Source organism: Drosophila elegans, unplaced genomic scaffold (genome assembly GCF_018152505.1).
Source record: "Drosophila elegans isolate 14027-0461.03 unplaced genomic scaffold, ASM1815250v1 contig_476, whole genome shotgun sequence".
Lineage (NCBI taxonomy): Eukaryota > Metazoa > Arthropoda > Insecta > Diptera > Drosophilidae > Drosophila > Drosophila elegans.
In genome coordinates, this window is record NW_024545863.1 from 25128556 (window position 1) to 25151489 (window position 22934).

Genomic DNA, 22934 nt, shown 5'->3' on the forward strand with positions numbered 1-22934 from the left:
ACATGAACTCTCAATCCAACTGCCAACAAGTTTATAACTTTTTTTTCGACACGCTCGGCTGCCGGATTGATTCGATTAAAACGTCAACAGTGGCAGGCAGCTGAAGCCGAGGCGAAAACAATTCGCCAACTCCATATGTGTGTGTGTGTGTTTGTGTGTGTGTGTGTATAAGGGCCAAGTGCGTGTGCGTGTGTGTTTTGGCCCTGTCATATCCATCTCGATCTCGTTTCGTTGCCTGCAAAGTTGTCACACCAAATTCGGCTTTACTTTTATTTTGTCATCTTTCTCGGCTCGTGGCTGTTGTCTACTTGGGGCCCATCCTTTGACATTCCGGCCCAAGGCCTGGGGCTCAGAGGTCATGGAACAGGGGTCGGGGGTCAGGGCCAAAGGAGGGGGTCACAGGCCTTAGCCTGTCATGTCGTTTGATCTTTTATTGTGTTTGTTTTACGAGGCGCAGTAAATCCCTTTTAAATTGCAAATTCTTTATGCTCGCGTTTTCGGCTCACAACAAACACTCCGTAGCCCGAACTCATATGCAGCAGGGCGGCTTGATTTGTATTCGTTTTCGCATTTATTTGTGAATTTCATCCGCCATTTTATGATTATTATTTTTCGCCAGTGGTTTTTTTCTTATTTTTTATGTGCCCTCTGTAAGGGAAAGTGAATGTGTGCTGTCACTGGCGGCCTTGTCACTTGTATATTTCGCACCTACCACGCCCACGATTTGCTGGCCATTCGCCAGCTACCCCGGTGAGTGATAAAAATTTATTGGATCGAAAACAATAAATATTTGATTTGATTCATTTCGTCGGGTCTCGGGTGCCTTGGTTCCCTTCCCCGGCAGCTCATGATTCAGCTTCGATTGATTTCGTGGCCTGTTCATTCGGTTAATTGAAATACAAAACTGTTTATGTGCTCTAAACTTCACGAAGGACATCCGAAAATGGTTGAGCCTTTAACAGAAAATGTTAAAAATGGCTGCGTGCTGCTCGGGGTCAAAGCGTAATTAACTTGGAAGCTCGCCCTCATTTGCAGCCCATCAAGGAGATGAAGGAGCGAATTAGAGGTGCGGAATAGGAAATCTCACAGAAAGGATAAGAAACAAAGCCGTGGCGGCTGAAAGGACCAAAATCCCCAGCATTTCAACGCCTATTACAACTGCAAATGAACCCATAAACCCATTTAAGCAATGCCCCAAACACGAAAACTTTTCCACCAGTACAGGGGGCATTGGTGCTGGTGAAATGCTGAAAAGGAGGGCGTGGGTTCGTCCAGCCTTTCTGATTATTGCTCAACACTTGAAAAGTTTTCGGTCGGCGGCTTTCTGCCGGCCAGAAGTTTACTTACACCCACAGCAAGGCCAGCACTTTGAATAAGAGATAAAACGGTTACGTGCCTCGTGTCTGCCTGAGTGAAGGAATATTTTTTGTTATCTCACTGAAAAAATGTTTCATGCACTGCGTGTTTACCTTGGACATTGCTTTCGTTGTTGCTTTTTTTCTATCCTATATTGGGTATATGGTATTCCTTTACATGTTTGTCACAAGCAATCCTTACGAGTTTTTGTGGGTTTCTGTATCCACAGCACCTTAACTTCTTAGAAGTTAAAACCGTAAGTTGAGTTGAATTGCTTTACTTACATTATCAAAAAAAAAAAAAAAAAATGTTGACTCTCAAAGCTTTAACATATGCTTTTAATTCTACGTACATTTAAAGTATGCTTTACTTGGGTTTTATATGTAAACATTGATTTTTTTGTTTCTTTTAAGTTATGTTAAAATATAAAGTCTCTTATTTATGTTTTGTTACTTTCTAAACTTTTACATAAAAATTCCATAATGTAGATGTAAAAAGTACATGAGTTGTTTAAATTATTTAAAACCTCTTAAGAGTTTAGCTAAGCTTAGGATTTAAATAAATCCTTGCTAAACTACTTAAGAAAAATATTGTAATGACTATCTCTTTTTATATGCTCTTTTTCCTAAATAATTATATAAATATTTTTTTTTTTTTGACACTCTAAAGGTACTTAAAACCCCAAGGCAGCAAAAAAAATATTAGACATCCCCAGCTCTTTTTCTAAGTCCCAAGAATTTTAACGAAGAAAGTGGTGAATGACAGAAGGGGGAAAGTTCTCTTTGTGCTTTAAGTACATGCAATGAAAATGCCGAAACTGGAAAAATGAGCCGGGACAGACAACGCGATCTGGCGTCACTCAAGTTACTACAAGGGATGCTACCCTTGCCCGACTTTCATTCGCATACCTTTTGCTCAGTTTTTAGCCCACCCTTTGTGCCACATCATCAACAAATCGTCAATAACACTTGACACTCGTTGCCGATTCTCGGACCCTTTTGGCCCCAGCCATGCCGAACTTTTTTAAGAAATTACTTTTTTCGGCCAGCCGATAAACACTGAACCCGAGGAAAGAACAAGACGCGGGTTTGAGCCCATTTCCACATTTCCCATTTCCCCCCGCTCGTCAGCCATCTGCCTTCGAGTCATTGGAGTCGTTGTCAAAGGCATTCAGGCGAGGCAGACAAGCCACAAGGCAACAAAAAGGAAAGGAAAAGTTCCGGAACCTGACCTAACCACCGAATCCATGGCGATGGAAGACAAAGCAGGAGGCGCAAGGAACCAGAGGCCATCAACGTTTTGACCTTGATGAATTCTTCCTGGCTCGACTGATAAGAGCTCCTGACCCAGCCACAAAATCAACGTGAAATGAATATGAACGGGGGTTGAATGTTGAACACAGCTCGGCGAATTTCAAATGCACTTAGATACATTTTTTCATTGATCTTATGTCCGGAAATTTTAAAACTCCATGTAAGCCTTATTACGAAATAAATTATTATTAGTAAATGAGTAGTAACACACTTATTAAAAAAAAAATATAATACTTAACTTAACTTAAACGTAAAACTTAATTTTTCAAGTTAAGATAAAACTAAGCCACTGCTGTTCATAGCATAGACAATCCCCCATGTGAAACCTTAAAAAAAAATTGTAAATAAATTCCTATATAATAAAATACCTAAGTTTATTTACACCCAAAAGTAGTATTTTATTTGTTACTTATATTTATTTACTTATTTACTTATATTAAATGTTGACAATCTACCTACAAAGATGGAGTAAAAATAATCTTTAGCTAGTGTACTTTTAAAAAATGAATACAAAGCAAGCAGCCTGGGGAAGGAACTTTTACTTTAATTATTTGTCTCCTTTTGTTGCGCTTGGCTTTTTGTTGACTTTATTTTTACGGGCCCTTCTTATATTTGTCTTGCTGATTCCGCTGAATGTTTAGCTTCCTGTTTCTGCTGCTGCTGCTGTCGCTTTCAGCATTTTTCAGCATTTCCATTCCCAGCCAAACACACGCGTTTAGTTTCGTCTGATTGCGAGCTGACGGAGATGCAACATGTTTGAAATTCCGAAAGCGTTGTTCACGTCCTTTTTCACTTTTATTAGTGTATTTCTGCTGGTGTCCTTGTTTCGGCTATGAGTGTGTGTGTGTGTATGTGTGTGTGTCTGTCTGGTAGCTAAATTGAATGACTTGCTTGGCTGGGCCTGTATCGGGGTTAGTCCGCCACCCGTATCTCTCCGTATCTCCGGCGATTCCGCAATGGTTCCATTTCAGGCGGCATGTTAATGTCCCACCCCTCGTCTCGATAGTGACACTCGCATCCGTGAAATGCAAATGTATGCGTGCCTCCTGAACATTATGAATAATTCCGGTTAAGATTCCTTTTCTGCCATTTGCCATTTTTTCCCTACCCTTTGTGCTCCTTTGTGGGCCTCCACCTGAGCATAAGTAGTTGCTGTTGCTTGTTAAGCGACTTGTTTTGCTCCGTGTGCTGCCATAGCCATAGCTACTGCTCATTCTCATTCTGGCTCTTGTTCTCAAAGCCATTGTAGTTCATTCCCGCTGCCATTCTCCCCCCAGTCGTCAGCTGTGACATTTATTATGCAAACCGGAAAGCAAAGAGGCAGACAAGCAGCTTGGGAAATCGGTAATTACACTACACAAAATAGTCCTTTAGCTGGTTATTTCACACTTTTAGTTGGCTATATGCATGTGGCAGAAAAATATAAATAAATAAAAACCTAGCTAAGAGTTTTTGCCAAGCTTAAGTCTACCATCGCAAATTTAAATTAAAATTTTAGTTGGTTTGTTTGCCCATTATGAGATTTGTCGGAAAAATAAAACAACTTGAGAAAATTCGTACTATTCTTGTGTATTTGTTGTTAAAACTACTAATCAAAATATGATTTAATTTATATTTCAATTTAAACATAAGGTTAATAAATACATTTGATTGATGTTTCTTTTGCTTTAGTTGTCACAAAAACTAAAATGCAGAACAAAATAATAAATTGTAAAAGTTATAATTTTCTTGCATCAGGTTTCAAAAAGTCATTAAAACAGTTCTTCTTATTTTTACCATTAGGTCTATAAATGGACAACTTTCGAAGGGTAACCTTATAATTCATGCTTCTTGTGTTAGGATAAATAGCTATCAAAAAATATTGTTAATGATTTGGTACTTTTTTTTCAGTGCAGCCAAGTCGGTAAGTATGTTCTGGCTCCGGCTGTGCGGTACATTTGCGGCTTAACGCCAGGCCGGGGGCGATGATTAAACCAACTACCTCAGCAGGCTGGAATGGATACAATCCGATTCGATTCGGCTCCTCGAGCGTTTCTCATTACTTCCGCTACATTTGGCGGGTTTTGAATTTTGATTAACGCCAGGTGATAAAAGGGTCTTTGAAGCTCCAATTTAATTTGGGTAAATGCCATGTCTCCCACCGCCCAGCACGTTTTCAACTCGAAATGAAGATGCGACACGAAATGATTGTTGACTTTGTGTATATGGTTGCCTGGCTTGGGCTTTTGGCCAAATTCGATGGCGTCAAATTGATGGCCTGCCATTAAATCGAGCACACAGACAGGCACGCCAGCTGGAAAAAGCACAGACTTGTCACCTTTCTGCGGTTTTCGTTTGGGCCAGGGTCATTTAGGGGGTCAAGGTGTACATTATGCCGGCGTCTGAATCAGCTGAAAAACTATGCATCGGCCATTGCTGTCGTGATTAATCGATCAACATCAGCAGAACCATCAAAAATAATTTATTTTCTCCATTGTGAGCCAGCGGGATTGTGAATTATTTCCATCAAACGCCGCTCAATTATACTAAGTGACACCAGAGGGTCGCTGGCAAAGCAAGCTCTATCATTAATAATAATAGACCACGCCCATTCCGCCCCCCGGGCCTCACCCAATTAGCCCGATTCCAAGTGGCCGTGGACGGGTGTGTGTGTGTGAGTGAGTGTGCGGGTGGGGATGAGGGTACCTATGTGTGCGGCAAATGTCACTGGGATAATTGAAAATTAATTATGTTGACATATTTGGAAAGTGATTGTTGAGATGGCGACTCGTTGATGATGCCCGTGCCATATAATTTTCAGCTGCGACTCCACCCCCTACTGGACAGTTGCGGACAACCCGCCGGCGGCCAGTGGATGGCCCGAGTCCTGTGGCAAATTAGTCAGCCCCATTTCCCCATCAGGCGGCACACCATCACCATCACCATTACCAGCACTCCAAGCCTGCTTAATAGATGCCTGCCAGGTGGCCATTCATTTGGTGACAGCGCGCCAAGCTTTGTCCCTGAATCCCGGGCCACTCAAATGGGCGCAATACATATTTTTGCTCTTTATATCCCCGGCGCACGGCACAAAGTATTTGGCTTTAATTGATGGCACTGGGCGAGGACTTAAAGCCTGCCTTCTGGCTTAACCCTTCTTTGGGCAGCGCGTTTAATTTTAATCTCTAATTAAATGAGATATAATTCGATAAAAAGATGCATACACCCAAAAGAACCTTTTCAATAGCTTATATTGATTCTATGAAAATGCAACTATCTAAATAACTACACAAGCAAAATATATGTAATACTTTAATTATTTAAAAGGGATGGTAAATAAAAATTCAAAAAATTTTAGGGCAGAAATCTATATATGAATACCAATATAGATCTTTTAAACAGCTTTGGCCCTTTAGAACGAAAATATATATTTGTTTGTATATTAAACAAAATCAAACCTTTTACAAAAAAAAAAACAATGTTATTATAATGCTTAAGTTATTTTATTGAAGGCGAATAAACGGAAAGAAAAAAATAAAGATCTAGGTTACTTAAATCTAAATCAGTTGACATGCTTCAAAACAAGATATAAAATTAAAGTTATTTATTATTACTATGTAACAAAACAATCGTGCTTAACGACGCATCAAGGGTTAAAGCCATTCGAACAAAGGCAGCGTGCACAAGTTAAATGGCAGCGCAAAGGACGGACGGAAGCTGGCCAAATGCTCCGCTCATTATGCGTCTCCACTTCCGTGTGGTCTGGGTGTGTGTGTGTGTGTGGGTGTGTGCGAGTGTGTCTGTGTGCGAGTAGGCAAACATAAAGACGGAAATGCAAACCAACTGGCAACAGCAAGAGAAACAACGGGCTCGTTGAAATAAACAAAAAAAGCAAGTACTGAAGAGGCGAATGTAAAAGGAGCGAAATAATAATTTCTAAAGAGCAGAAGTTAGGTTTGCATAAATAACGACAGTTTTGTGCCCATTTTGTTTGCATACTAAATGCATTTTCTGCTTTCAAACGCACACAATCCCACGCACACACACACACGCATATTAAATGCAACCGCAGAGCAGTTCCTGGGGGATCCCGGGATTAAAGTGTTGCCTACATTTCAGCGCCAAGTGGTCAACGGTCCTGCGAAGGCAAGTTTTAAACAACAGCCAGCTGAAGGGCCATTCGAAAATTAAACAAAATTGTTAAAATTATACAAATGGCTATGTAAAGTTGGCCCGCTTTTGTTGGCCGGCTATTAATAGCATGCCTATCACAAAGGTTGGCGTGTGCCTGTCCCACAGACAAACAACTAATAAAGTCCTGCGAACACAGTGAGGTATGCCAGAAGCGGTCTCAATGTGGCATTTCCTCGCAAAACAAACGCATTTCGCCACTAACGCGCAAATGTCACGCAAACGTTGTTCTATTCCAGTGCAGCGGGTCTGTCCTGGAATGCGATAAAACCCCCGGTTGGCCTTTCCAAGCGCCACCCACTCACTGCGGATTCGGATATGGAGCCGGAACCATGACGCTATCAAGCGGAAGTGGCACATGCAGCCGACCGCGCATTGCTTACTCACTCAATCGCGAATGCGAAATACCAAACTCCCGTTGAAATTCCGAAAACGAAAGCAAACCGAATTCATAGCCATCGATGCGTAGCTCGACAATTAAGACGGTCGCTCTTTATAGGGGAAAACACACGGGAGCAATTAGTAGTACCGATTATAAGACACCCCTGTGCAAATACAATCGCATACCACGGCCCAAAAGCACGCGCTGCAATTATCGACTCCAACTTTTCGCATTCGACCGTGGTAACCTTTCGGTACAGTAATTATTATGTGGGTTAAAAGCCCCCTTTCCAACCAGAGGCGTGCTGTGTGCGCTTCGAGAGGCAGTCAGACACGAACACGTCCTCAAACACTGTCACTCACGGACACTGCACGGAAATGCTGCAAAAATTAATGATTTCTGACATACTCAATAATTAAATTCGAGACTGACCATAAAAATAAATCAATACGTTGTATTTCACCAATCAAAGGAAATGCTGATATATAAACTTGAAACGTAAATCTCATAAAAATCGTTTATTTTATATTTGGTCTTTAGTTATAATCGATAGTAATAAAAACATATGTAGGTTTGATTAAGATAAGTCCGACGGACTTAAATAATTTTAATACAATAAAATGAATTGTGTAATTAATTTTATTACTTTTTAAATAACAATGTATTCACCATTATTTTTGCCTTAAATAATTCAAATTTTATAACAAAACTAAAACTATAATTTTATTAAATGCTTAATAATATTGTAAAAGTAATATGATTTATGAGGCTTTCTGTTTCTGAGCCAATTTAAAATTTTCAAACTTCACCTTACCCAGTTCTGCGTGTGTCTTATTTAATGTTATATATTAAGCGACTCTTGAACTCTCTTACTGTTTTTCAGACAAACATTTTCCCAGAGTGTATTCACGCCACCTCAGTGTGTCAGTGTCTGGTTTTTTAAGTGTTACTTCAGTGGGCGAGGGCCACCACTTGGGAGGCACTGAACCAAGCTGTTGCCTATGCTGTCGGGAAAGTCAGTCGCCAGTCTGTCAGTCAGTCATTGCGTCATTCTGTCAGTTAGTCAGTCGATCGGCTGGTCCGTCCTTTAGTCATGCACTATCTGACGTCATCGGCAGATTGCGTGGCCGATTCAATAAAAGGGTTAAGTGTCTTTTGCTTTTTATGTTCACTTTTCATTAGTGAATGAAAATCAATATGTGAGTCGGCCCGGCCAGAGGAGCATTGTCTTAATTGAACCAAGCTAAGGCCGAGATGCCTTTGAGTCCTTTCTCATGGTCGCTTGGCCCGGTTTCATCTCATCTCCGTGCTGGGGACACGGGCGTACACAAAAGTGTTTACATTGTTGCCGGGCTTTCTGGCAAATCATTTTAGGGAGCCCGGGGCAAATAAACTTGACAAACATTTCAATCAAAAGTGGAAAGCCCCAATCCCCAACCCACAATCCGCATGCCCAGGAAAAGGCAAAGGCAAAGGCAAAGCTTCAACTGTCGTCGGCAGATGGGGATTTAAGGCAATGTCAACGCACCGAAGGCAACATTAATATTTACCTAACCGCAGCGTCAACGTCGACGACAGCAGGTGCACAATTAAAATACATTTTCACGCACAAAAACATTAATTAGTTGTGTGTTTTTTGGTAAAGCAAAGCAGGGCAAAACAAACGCAAAACCGCAAACGAGAAACACTCTGAGCAGTCAAGTAGTTTATCAGGCAGCAGCGGCGGCGGGAAAATGCAGCCAAATAGTCATGTCCATCCGCCGGCCACGCCCCCAAAAAGGGGCAAGAACAGGGGCGGGGGCGACAAGCATTTGCACATTTCTTTCGCGGCTGCGTTTTGCCCCGTTTTCTTTCGGGGAATGAAAGGGACTTGAGGGAATTCCAGCGCGCATAATGTGCCGCATTGCGGTTTTTACTCAGCGCTGGCAAGAGTTGCTTGCTCAACGCCGCAGGACACACACCAATACAAAAGACACACACACACACACAGTTACACGTGCACAGATACAGGCAAAGTAAGTCCGGCGAAGGCAGCTCCTTGCTACTATTTTTGTATGAAGCCAAAGTCGCGCATGTTGGGCTGAATTTTGAGCATAAACGGCATAAAATATGTGAGCAATAAAACAGGCGATTGAAATGCTCAAGTCAAAAACTTTTGCGAAAATGCCTTTAAGCGCCATCGGCTGCAGCATTGGTGGGCGGCCCAGTAGACCGCCCACTGTGCATGCATGTGTGTGTGCTTGATTTATACACCACCCCCGTCTTCCACACACATATGTGCGCCACACTTTTCCCATGCCAATGTGCTGAAGTCTAAGCCGGTGAATGAGCGCCATTGAATCCGAGCAGGCAGCCCAGCTGCCTATGAATTGCCTGTTTTAGGCCGGGCTTCTTACTTCTTGCCCTCCTATGCTGGCGCACAGAGTAAAAAATCAAGTATCTCCTACTTATGAGTAATAATTCAGGATATACAAAAGTCAGCGCAAAAAGATTTCAGTTCGAGGGGAATAAAGTTTTTCCAAATAGAACTTTACGATTTATTAGAATTCTTCAATCTGAGGCCTTCAAAAATTGTGTACTTATATGAAGTTTTGTGTTGATCTTTTTTATTTTACAATCGTCTATTTGACTTTTTTAATCAAAACAAAATTCTCAAATCAAGTATACACCTAGTTAAACAATTATTCAAGAAAAAATATAACTTATACGTTTTTACTTCGTGATTTAATTCCTTATACAATGTTTATGGGGAACAAACAAGTTATTAAGTACAATTTAAGTGCTTATAAACATTTAAACACGATTTTCTTAAATGATTTAATTAGCAGAATACTAAGTGTCATCTGAAATCCATTTGACGGTATTGTTAAGCAGCTTAAATTCGAACAAAGATATTTAAAGCTCAAATTCATAAACAATAACGCATTTTAAAGCAGCTGGTAACTTGAAAAGGTTTATATACAGCTTTATAGTTTTTGGAAAACAAGTTCTGGTTTATACTCCTAACAGATGTATTAATATTTTTCCAGTGCCAGACATATCCGGGCTTCGCTTTCGCATTCAGTTTACCAACTTTTCAATGGCTGCCAACAAACAAGATCCGATGCTTAGACTTGTATGTGAGTGCGGCTTAGGTAAAAGTGTTTGAATTGAGAGAATTAGATGACTTTCAGAGGCCGTGCTGCCAAGATTTCGCTTTCAAGTTATGCATGTATTTGTCTGCTTGTCCGATTTTTGGCAAACAAAATGCCAGTTCCACTCACCGCACACAATTCACTCCGAGACTCTATGAAAGCACAGACCTTGGGGCCTCCTGCCATTCGGATCCTTTCAGTTGCCTGCGCTCAAGAATTACTCGTATTTTCGGTGTTGTATTTTTAGTACAACCAAAACGGGCTAATAATAATAGCAACGGCAGATACCAAAACTCCTCTCGCTGCCGGCACGTTGCTATCTCTTTATAAATTCGTTCGCATTTTTGATGAGCGCTGAAGAGTATGCTGCTATTTTGGACATTACCCACAGGCAAATGTCTGTAATCTAATTTTAAAAACGAAATTACATATATAAAGTGAGGAAAATTTTGCAGTAAATTGTTTGATTGCTGGTTGCAAGAGCATAAAGGATACAAATTTATTATGAGTCAAACATGGGACTGTGTTTGTACACGATTTGGTTGCAAATTTACAATGTTGACCATGAAGAATATTAAATAATTTGAAAAAAGAAAGAAAAAAGATTTTTATAAACGTAACCCAATTAAGGTGTATCAGCTTTCATTTCTATGAAAATGCGAATGTTAATAGGTGAGCAAATACTCGCTCATTGTGGGTTTAAATTTCTGTGGTGTATTTAATCAAACTTAATTCGGTCAAACTTTCCAAAGCTCAGGAAAAATTAAAACTATCTTTCATTGTTTTAAATATTGCAAAGCTCTGTTTTAAATGAAAACTATCAAATTGAAAGAAAGAACGAGACTTTTACGCTTAACTGAGTTATATCTATTCCCTTTACTTTTCGAATGGGGTCAGATTTCTTAGAGTACGCCCTGTACTTCTTACAGCCCCATCCTCTAGTTTTAAAACGTGATGATTACCAGAAATTAAAGCGTTCTCCGTCAGTCTCGTAAATCGCCCGAGTGGACTCATAAAAAAGTAGCGTTAAAGCACAAGCTCATCAACTTACTTGGAATTAATCAGCGACATTGGACACAGCGCAGCTGAATGCATTTTTCATTGGTTCGCTTATGCTCGTAAAGGACTCTATCTGGCGTTCTATCGCTATCTGGATCGGGGGGGTCCTGGACCTGGGTGGCTCCTTTGCCAGCGGGCACATCGTTAACGGCTTAATTGCTTGCCCATTTACACACTGTTGACGTCATGGGGGGCGCCAAGTCCCAGCTTCCTGCTGTTTTTGCTTTCTATTTCAGTGCCTTTTGTGTTTTGTGCCTTTATGTTGCAGCTAATCCGCTGTGCGATGGAATTCTGGGCGGACTTCGACTTTGGCTTACGGCCGGAGCATGCGTGCTTTCATTTATGCATATAAATCCGGATAGGAGCCAGGCAGCTGCTTTTACTTATCGCCTTAGCACTTGATCCGCCGAGAGGCATAAAGAAATTACATGACAAAGCGATTTTGCGCGACACCGATGTGCGTGTTGTAGAGAAAAACTCGCGTGATTCTTTATTTCCATTCAATTAAGATGCATTCTTCATAACGGTCGATTAAATTAAATATTTATTTTGCCGCCCGATTTTGGCTTAAAACGCTTCACTTGTTATTCTCTGAATTTTAAATTGATCAAATTGCTCTAGGATCTCAACTCTCAACTTTGTTATTTTTACTCAATCTTAGCACTTTAAGTATTTTAATATATATATTGGTATTCAATTAATATTTTTGTGGCTCTAAGCTCTAATAATATTGAAAGAAAATCAGACTAACATTGATATGTATCGTTAAAGTTAGGGCTTTAATTAAATTTTTTTTTACATTAATTGATTCTGGGTTATACCCTGTATTGGCTTTTAATTGGATTTGTAGAATTTAATTGTTTGCTTCACAGTTCACCTGAAAGGAGAAAGAAAAAATATAATTGCAGTTTTTTGTCTAACTATAGACTATTATTTGTGGTTAACAATGATCATTTCCCGCAAGTGACAGCCCAATTAAACACATGCGTGGCCACTCGGCCATTCCAAAGGACCTTCAATTGCGCCACCACTATCTGGATTCCCTGGCGAGCAGGTGAATAAAAAAAATACAAGAAGAAAAAGTAACCAGGATTAAGCTGCACTCGGGTGGAGGAGGCCACACTTGGGTTGTAATTACATCACAGCAGAGATTTTTCTGCGCGCCACAGGCATACAAACACACACTCACTCGCTGGCACACACATATGGCATATAATTAGAGCATAATTACAGCTCGACTAATACTCGAGTATCAGGCGAAAAGCAGCAGAAAAGAAAAATTAGCAGCCAGCTAAGAAGAGGGAGCTCCAACCGGTCATCTATTAAGTATAATCAACGCCACGGCAAGCGGAAATAGATAGATTTCCGGCTATTAAACGCCCAACAGAGCGGCAAAGACTCTCACCGGCGGCATTCAGCTGACAGCACTGTAAGAGAAACAGTGACCTATAACAGTTTTCACTAAAATCAAAATCAATTCAAAATTGGCTTTAAAATTATATTGAATATTTAAATGTCTACTTCACAAGTACGTTACTTTTAAACACAGTCAAATTTTATTCAAAATATTGCCTTAACAATAACCTTTATTAAATAGGAATAATGGTACAAGTTACGCTTTTGAACAATGTTTATTATTGATAGTGAATTAAAACATTTAGAAAGTTTTATAAGTAATAAACTTTGCCAATGTCTTTAATACTCTTTTAAAACTTACGTAAAGATACTTTTAGCATTTCATCCTATTGTAATGTAATTAAAAAAGCATTAACTATATATAAATGCAAAGCTTTAGAAGGAAACAAATAATAAATTCCTTCTTTTGGTTGACTGTATTTCTTTGGAGAATTCTGACCAAATATCTGTGGCACAAATTGAAAAAAAGAAATGTTAATTAGCTGTAATTTTCTTGCAACATTACTGGGCATCCAGCTATGTTCGGGGCGCCTCTTGACATTGACACCCACACACCACCCCATCCCCTTTCTGACACACACACACACACACACACACACACACACACACACACACACACACACACACACACACACACACACTCACATACACAGCAGGTGTTGCTTTAATGATGTAATACCCCCCTTTGGGAGACATGCCCCCCACACCAGAATCTGGCATAAACCGGTGAGCTCATTTATTAACATAAACAGTTCATTTGTATTAAACTGACAGTCGCAACATGATAACTGGGCTGGCTGTTAGTTGATTGTGGGTCGATCGAAGGCGTGGCCCTGCCCACCCCCTCCCCTATCGAAATATTATCGGGGGAGTTACAATGAATGCAAAACATAAACTTCGATTAGCGGCAGCAAATAGCTAATGGCCGCCATCAAATGGCAAAAGGCCCGTGCCATTCGCAACCGAAAGTGCTCTTTTGTGCGGGTCGCTATCAGGTTTCTTGTTAGCCAAACGGTTCACACACTTGCCGGGAACGTTAGTCCATTGTTCCACTCGATGGCTGCCACTCGCCACAATTTCGTTTTCGTTACATTCATATACCAAAAATATTCCTTTTTTGTGTTATTATTTTTTTTTGCGCGCTGGAGCACGCGATATGGCAATTGATAAAACACTGGGTATTCGATATTTGCCGTCACTGCGCAGGCAGCCAGTCATCGTTAAGACATTCCATATACAGCCGAATCGTATTTTGCCTTGTTTCATATTTTTATTATTATGTGCAGTGTGTGCATGTCTCGGGGGAAAATCATTAATATTGTCATGTTATTTGCATTTTACTAATTTTGAGCAAGCAGAACTTTGATTTATTGCGATTTGGTGGGGGTGGCACCGACGTAATGGCCTACATTTACGGCAGGTTAGTAGAAGTTTGTACTAAGCCTCACATCAGGGGAGCTACACTTGATACTCAGACATAGAAACATGTCTTTTTCATAAAAGGCTCCATCTTTCTCATTAATTGCATTGTTATGGCTAGAATCCATTGTTTTTGTCATTCCTTTGCTCCGATCAATAATGTTATCTATATAGGTGCCCAAATGTACACAAGGCCGTACATATGCTGGCGTGTTTAGAAAACTGATGCATGACCCTTTAATAAATCATGCGACTGTTGGCTACGTCCTAATGGAGTTTGGTTTTAGTTTTTCTGATATATTTCGACACAAAAACGTGTATCAGAGGAGCATCGCAAATTGGCCCGCGGCTCGAGTTCGACATGGTTCCATTGTTATTGAACAGAGGCACCCGAAAGGATAAAGAAAAAGACTGATGGCTGTGTGATGCTGCTGCTGCTGCTGCTGCCAGAGTGTCGTAAATTTTGATAAAATTTACAGAAATTTAATTACGCCAGGGCCTATCCGGAGGCGAGCAGGCGCAACTGCATTTCGATTCGGAAACATGTCAGTTGCCAGATAATTTATTGTGGCAGTACCTACGTCGACTGCACACACACACACACACACACACACACAGTTCCTGTGGCGGAAACTCGAAACCCATTCGGATATCACTTACATGGCCAGCGGTGACGATGGCGACACGTTCCGCGGATATAGGATGCAATCTGCAATCTGCGAGCCGAGCGCCCCTTTGCCTCCGTGTGCATATAGATAATAGCGCAACTAAACCGACATTTTCGGCTGTCAGCTCAACGAACCGCGACGCGAACACGGAACACGAAATACGGATGCGGATGCGGATACGGTTCGGGACACGGGTTACGGGTTACGGGTTATGGGCTGCGGGCTGCGGGCAACGACGGACACGGGATTTTTTGGGGGACCGAACGAGAGGTGGAGGTGTCAGTGTTTAGCCAGTGGCACGTTGTGAATTCGCAACTAGCCGTTGCATTTGCGGCTTTGGCGCAGTCTCAATCTGCGTGTAGCTGGTCAAAGGGGAGGTGGTTACTCCGCTTCGCCATAGTGCCACTTTCACACACACTCACAAGCTCACTATCACTTTTGTACGGATGGTTATTGTGTCGAGCCTTGCCTGTAGGGGCCACCTTTGACCGACGCTCGAAGGATCGAGCACGATATTGTTATCCTGGCTGAGTTATCCTGGCGATGCGATGGAGAAAACCGCGCGCTGCGTATTCGTTGCTCGACTGCGGCAAACTGACAGGCGAGGAAAGCGCGCCGCTTTTCCATTTTCCGTTCGCCTAGGTCGTGTCCACAAGCCGAAGCCAAAAAAAGCCGAGCTCTTCGCCGGATAAAAAGAGCCACGGACTGTAAGAGAGAGATACTCTCTTCGTTGCGAAACAAAATTAAAGTCCATGTTTGCTCTGCGATTAAGGCGATTGGGAATGGCCCCTTTTCGACTGGGGTCTTTTCGCTTCAAATTCAATTTAGCCACTATCCCAGCTGGCTGCTGCAATTTCTCGGGCACTCGAAAGCCCAAAAACCCCCCGGAACACCTCCGAAAAACAAGCCATTCGCCCGCACCCTGCCCAAATACACACACACACACACAAACAAACACCGCCGCACATGCAAAGTGCGGGAAAAACGGGCAAACAATTGGGTCAATTGGTCATGGCTGTCAAGGTCTTAAACTTTCGTATTTATGGCATGCCATGCATTGTAATTTTAACTTTAATTTGTTAACTCCCTATCCATTCCCGAACGGCTGTTGATGGCATCTCGATGCCAGCGCTGGGTGGGAGGTGGTAGATGGCTTTTGGCCAAGTTACTGGCTGCGTGCCTTGCATGTGCAGCAATTTCCGCCGTAGTCGCGTGCTTCCGCTCGCCAGCCCGGCCGGACCACGGAATACGGCAGAATGTGGCGGAATACGGCGCTCGGGGCTGCCGGACGGCACTTAAGTATCTGTTGCCGACAAAGTGACACCCTCCAGATAATATCCGCAACTTGCGGTCGCCATTTGCGTCATAACGCGCGTGCCTCCGCTGAATACCGGTATTGATAATAACTACTTGCAGTGCTGACAGTAATGTAGAGCGTTACAAATACGAAGAAACGAGTATTTAAAGTCTTCGGATACCTTACACAACTTTTTGCAATTTCTTAAATATATATGTGCACACATGGAGATTTGTTAATATGTTAAATATATCGATCGATATTCGCATTCAAAAAATAATGTGTTTTAAAATATTAACCTGCCCGATTTGTGGTTACCCAAAATATTATTAATATTAATATTATTTTTTGCTCTACACAGAACTTTAGATCTATGTACATTCCTCAGACAAAATGTTAACTATAAAATTAAAACATTTTAACATAATTTCTATTTGTATCATAATTGAAATATTTTAACCTAATTTCACAATTGAGTGATCTAAAGATTTTTAATACAATGAACCATTTATAAGACCTTAAATGAAGGGCAATATTAAATTTTAAATTTTTAATTAGGGCTGTGCCAAATTGGTTGTTACCAAATTTTAACAACAATACTCTTTCTGAAAATGTTTCAGTATGTACACATGTCAAAAAACTTAAGCAAACCAGGTAAATGTGTAAACCCGATTTCTTTGGCTGCTTTCAGCCATCAAATATTCTTATTGTACATATTTTAGGGTTTTTTTATTCTGCTTTTCGATAGCTTAGAAGTGAGGAATCAAAATCCCCGGACATATTTCAACCTGAATCATAAATTCTGCTTACTTATATCCCGTCTGTCGAATCAATAATTATGTGGGATGTGTCTCTTACTTTCGGTTCGTATTTTTATGGTGCTCCTGGTGCTAAATGTTATTTATTAGCAAACTTTTGCGGCTTGTGCAACTTTTCGCCGGTCGGCTACAAATTTCTGTCTGTCAATAAAGCGGCTAACAACGCGCTTCGTTCTTCATCTTTGTGTTGCCGATGCTGACGTCGATGTGGATGCGAATGTTGTTGTTGCTCTCCTTCGTTGGTTGCCGGCGAACATAAATGGCCGACAGTAAATTAATTTACGTACATCACAAGTGCGCTTAATGGCGTGCATGGGCGTGGCCATCGGTCGGTCTGCCCGACGCCCGTCGCCCGTCGCCCGTCACCCGTTCCCCTTTGGTTTTTGCGAGCCCAACTGAGTGGGATCTGCAGAGCCGTTGGGAGTCGAGTGTCCAGTCTTTTTGGCATGGCAAATGCGTGTTTGAACCGAGTCCCGCGGGTAGCACTCGCACTCCATTTCGAGCTCTTTGCCCTCGCATGTTAGCCGGCCATTTTTCCGCCCTCGGGCAGCTCTGTTTCTGCATTGCTGACATTTTAATTGCATTCGGACAAGTCCAGCTGCAACTGTGACTCCTAGTGGTACTGGTCGATGATAGGGACAGCGAACCCGAACGGTCCCGGATCACTCAAAAAAATATGTTAATTTTATCTTGTATTTGAATGTTTTTTGTAGACAAAGATGCACTGCACTATTCCCTCACTGCTTCAATTCGAAATATCCAATACAGTATTGCAATTCTTATCCGTTAAGGTAATTCATAAGGTTTAATAATGGAGTAAGGGTTACAGCAAAAATTCAAATCCATTAAAAATATATTAGAAGTCACAGAATATTCTCTTAAAGTAACAGTTTCCTGAATAAGATTACAATAACACTACAATCTATGGTGTATATTTTCAACTAGTGCTGTTAAGTAATTTATATTATTTTACAATTATGTTCTGACTAAATTCAGATTATGTTTGTCCTAGTTTCCTGGTGCTGTTTAGTAAGTTATATAATTTGACATTAATGTTATTTTGAAGGAAAGGTCTTAAGCTTGATCATTATATATTTCAGTGCAAGGAACGGGCACAGTTGTCGATTTTGGTCCAAAGAGATGCTGGGGCACTGACTTTTTGATTTGCTTAATCCCAGATCGTTCGCTGGACGGCCAGAAATGGAGAGGTACGGCTAAAAGAGGCAGCCAGCCCGGCAAAAGAAATCCTTTTAAATATTTCAATAGACAGAAGGAGCCGGCTCGACACCCAATGGCAGCTTCATTTGGCCCGGCAATGACCATTAGGCGTACAATTTCCTTTTTGACGTTGCGCTTTTGCCTCATATCTTTTGTCTGCAGCCCGCCTAAGCAGTTTTCCCTCCTTGTATCTCAGTCCCTGTCCGGAATCTCCCCTTTTTCGTTTATCCAAGATACGCCAGACAATGTAGCTAAATGTTTAATGAGCGCAAGTGCAGCGAGCCGGAGGAAAAGATACAGAAAGAGAGATCTAGGGGGCCTGGCAAACAAGGAAACGGCTCCGGCTGCCGGCTAGGAAATGAAAGCAGCCGAATCGAAAGACAACATTTGGCCCTATAAATAAATAAAATCCGGCTAAGACTACGAAAACGAATTGAAAAAGAATGGGGCCAAGTGTCTGCCCCATCTGCCACCTGCCACACTTAAACGTACGTATGTGTATGTGCAAGCCGAGTTCCTAAGCATTTATGGTTCAGTGAACTCTTTGGTAGACTCTGCTCTATGTACAAAACATAAAAAATAACAAAGATTAAATGATTAAAAGGGTGCTGTTTTGGAGCAAACTTTTTGAAAAGCATAATATTGAACAGTACCATATAAAAGCAGACTGTTGAAAAAATCATATTAAATGTTTGTGTGACTTAAAATAGTATTTTCCCTTACTATTACACAAGAGTTTACAAAACAGGTAGTTAATAAATAAAAAAAACAAAAAAGATTATAAAATCAAATGTTTTCGATTTCTTATATGTAATTTACCTATGCAACTTCAGAAATTATTTTTTATTAATTATTTCTTTATTCCGATCCAAGTTTATTTTGAAATCAATTAAAGCTTAGAAAATCCCCATCGTTTACAAATCTTTCTTTCGCATTAAAAGTTTTACCAAACTAAATTGGATATCATTTTTTATTACTATCTGTACAACTGCCTGCACTTTCGAACTATTTTTGAAACCCTGTATGCCGACGGATATATACATTTCTAGATTGCAGGCCTTGAAGGTGCATTGAACTTCACTGAAGTCCTTGGATTATAGGGCACAAGGCACAGCAAAAGTTGCTGCAACTGTTGTTGCTCCTCGTGTGCTGGCTCTCATATGGAACAGTGTCACGTATTTTATTTCGTCAGAAGTCAAGGGATCGGGGAACGAAGGGTGACAGAGTATTCCGGACCAAAACTGTCCACCTAACTGGCGAAGCTCTGACGTTGCCGCCAAAACTTTACGGAACACAGTCAAAGTTTCTAATTTAATTGTAAAACTCAAAATGTGCAAGGCAGAAAATAAATCCCACGTATATGTAATTTGATTTTCCACCTGCTACTGCGGAGAAGAAAGGGGATGAGATTCTGCCCCGGGTTCAAAGCTTGACCTATGACAAGCTGAATTCATGCGGTATTTTTGGGACGTTAACGATTCCAAATGGAATTAAGCCGAGCCAGTGAGCCACGAAAATGGGATACGGCTGGCTCGTTTGCCACATTAGTTACTATTTTTACCGTCGAGCGGTGTTGCACTTAAAAGCGGAATTTAATTACAGCCAAGCCAAGGGCACCATATCCACATCACGGCACGGATTTGGGCCTCAGCGTGCTTGCTGTTTGTCAGGCCAACAATGCCATAATAGCCCCACACTTGGCCCCGTTTTCAACCCACCTCGTGAGCCCGCCCGGGACTTCCTTTGGCCGGGTCCAATTCACCTGATCCCATTGTTTTGCTCAGGCTTGACGGCACTGCCAAAAGCGAAAGTTTATAATGGACTTGGCTTGGGCACGGCGAGTGCAACTTTGATTCCAACCGCTCCGAAATTAGTTGACAATGGAAAGCCTGCAGTTGGCAGCTAAAACAGGGGCTAAAACAAGCCACCCGGTCCCCAAAGCAAGCCAAATGAAATTGGAATGTTTGCCTTTGGCTTGAGTTTGACTCTGACTATGCCTCTGACTCTGCCACTACCTCGTCCTGCATCCTTCCGCTCCTCTGTTTAGTTCGCAACCAGAAACGATATCCGGGCACGGACAAGAACCAGCTTGCTCCGCCGTTTGCAATATCAGTCAGCGCGTCACAGTGGGTCGAACGCCGTGGGACTCAAATAAAAACTAGTTATATATAATAAATAACTATTTAAATTGAAAATTAATTAAGAAATGCTGCGAAACATATCATCGTCCTTTGGGATTTATTCAAATTGGAACGAATAAAACTTTCTTATTTAAAATATATTTTTGTATACTTTTAGATAAATTTATAAATGATTTTTTTTTTGCCATCCCCAGCAATTGGCATTAGTAAAATTAATAAATAAGTAAAACAAAATTATATGTAAAAGCGAAAAGAGCATCAAAAAAATTCTGTTCAAAATGTATATTATTTTTACTTATTTAGTTAATTCTTTATATATTATTTATTAATAATTTTAGGCTTAAGAATAATGTAAACAAACTAATTTTAAATTTTATTTTTGCTTCTTCCTTATTTTTCCCGATTCTGTGTCCAGAACCATTAAAAAAGAGTAATAAATAAATTGACCTACTTCCTTGACCAAGAGAACTTTGGTTTAACTCCACTGTGCGAATGTTTTCTCCCGTGACTAGTCCCCCTCTTTGCCTTGGTCCTGGACCGGCGGGCGTTTCAATTGACATTTTAATTGCTACTCACCGCCGCTGCGTTGCGTTGCCGTCATCGCCACACAACCAGCGACGCCTGCCGCTCCTCGCTGACACACTCGAAACTCCAGGAGCGCTCCTGTTCGGCCTCCATCCGTTGCCAAGCCACTTCACTCGCCGGGCCAAAGGGGATCCCTCAGTGCATAATTTAATGTGGCTTAATGCCGGCTTATCTGCGCCAATTATTTGCCATCAACAGCCCGCCGACTGCGAGGAGAGGTCATTGACCTGTCTAATTGGAAAGGACAATGGGGTAATTGCTGGGTTGGGGAGACGGACACCCATGGGGAATCGGTTGCACAAGAGGCATCTGGCCAATTAATATAATTGCAGATAGCAGACACTTAATGACAAGTTCAAGTCGCCATGCACAGACCTTGACAGATCATTGCGCCGCATAATTGCCTCGATTATGCATGACTATGGCGGGCAAATTGCATTTAGGTAGGTGCCGTCTCTCCATAAACTTGTTAAGCCTTAAAAGTTACGCGAGAAGAGACGACGAAGCCCCACCTGTGCCTTTGCCATCTTACCCCAGGTTGATTCGCTTCTTAGACGGTTCAATCATTCCACACGGCGTATGCGCGATGTCAGCACAACACATCAATAACGAATTAAACACCTGGCACTGCCAGTCGCGATTATTCAATTTCCAGTTTCAACTTTAAGAAGTGAGTGAAGAGAAGATGGTGACCCCGGAGTTGGCTTCCAATTGAGAGCAGCGGGTAACTTGATATGATTTGGAAAATCAATGCTAACTAAACTTGTTTGGTTTCAACACCTGAGACTAGCCAAAAAACAAAAACCTCTTAAGTTCCAAAAGTAAATACCTCAATGTTTTTCAAATACATACTTTATTACAAATAGTTAGATACTAAGATTCGTTTCGTAAATAAGAATACGCAATTTTCTCCCACAGAAGAACATCTTAATTTACAACTGGTACTTAATGTATTAACAAACTATTTCAAAAAAGTTTATTAGGTAATTACGGTTTCTTAAGTTATCAGTTAGGAACATGCAGTAAATTTACAATTTTTTTTTGTAAACTTCATAATTGTATTACTTTGTACGCAGTTTAATAATTAATTTTCTCTGAGTGCAGCTCGACAAGTCCCTCGTCCCTCGCTTTCCCTATTTAAATAGTCCTCTCGCTGTCCTCGCCTGTCCCTCCTTCTGACTTATTCCGAATCCAGAGCCAGATTCCAGGTTGCCAGGACTCTAACGGAATATAAAATTTGCCACTTTTGGTTGCCAGTCAACGGTGGATGTTGGCCACTGTTTGTGGCTCTGCCGTCACTGCGATTTCGAGTAAGCGAAATTCGCGTAAAAACTTTAATTAAAATGGAAACCTTCCAATTGCATTGTGGCCGTTGGGACTGTAGGCAGGGTGTCGTCTACCGTCTGCCGTTCGCCTTCAAGCGTCGACATTTTAATTAAATTAAAAAAAACTCCCAGTTGCCGGTCTGGCAGTCTCAAGATTCGCAGACTAGCTGGGCCAGGTTAAAGCCATCCGAACATTTCAATTGTGGCGGCCGTGGCGGGCCTAATTAAATCAGCAGTCGAGCTGGCGAAACCATTGCGCACTGATTTCAAAGGAAATCAAATACACAATGTACCAGCCGGCTGCCAAACTTGGACGGGGATTCTCGGGGGCTCTGGACGGTACCAACAAAACAAACCGTAACTGTCGCCGTAATCGAAGACGGGCCAGAGAAACTAATGAAAATCAATAATTCAGGCAAACAATGGCCAATAGCCGAGCCGGCTTTAAAAGCCACTTTCATGACGGCCTGCTCGTGAAGCAGCAATAAGTAAGCCGGACCAGGCCATAAATAAAGCAGAGTATGAGGCGATGAGGCACCTTATGTTACTTAAGCTGTGCAACTGTCGGCCTTTATTCTTTGTTGTTGCCGCTGCTTCTACTGCTGCTGCTGCTGCTGCTGCTGCTGCTGCTGT

The 22934-nt window shown here is 41.4% G+C and overlaps 1 protein-coding gene across 1 annotated transcript in view; it reads right to left on the bottom strand.

Moving 5' to 3' along the window:
- The window catches only part of LOC108136805, a 114721-nt gene extending 99227 nt beyond the window's left edge, over positions 1-15494 (bottom strand). The window contains exons 1-2 of the mRNA XM_017258207.2: positions 14910-15494; positions 11407-12291 (exon numbers count right to left, since the gene is read on the bottom strand). The gene's annotated coding sequence lies outside the window, so the exon portion shown is untranslated. The remainder of the gene's footprint in view (positions 1-11406; positions 12292-14909) is intronic.
- Between the last annotated feature and the right edge of the window lie 7440 nt (positions 15495-22934).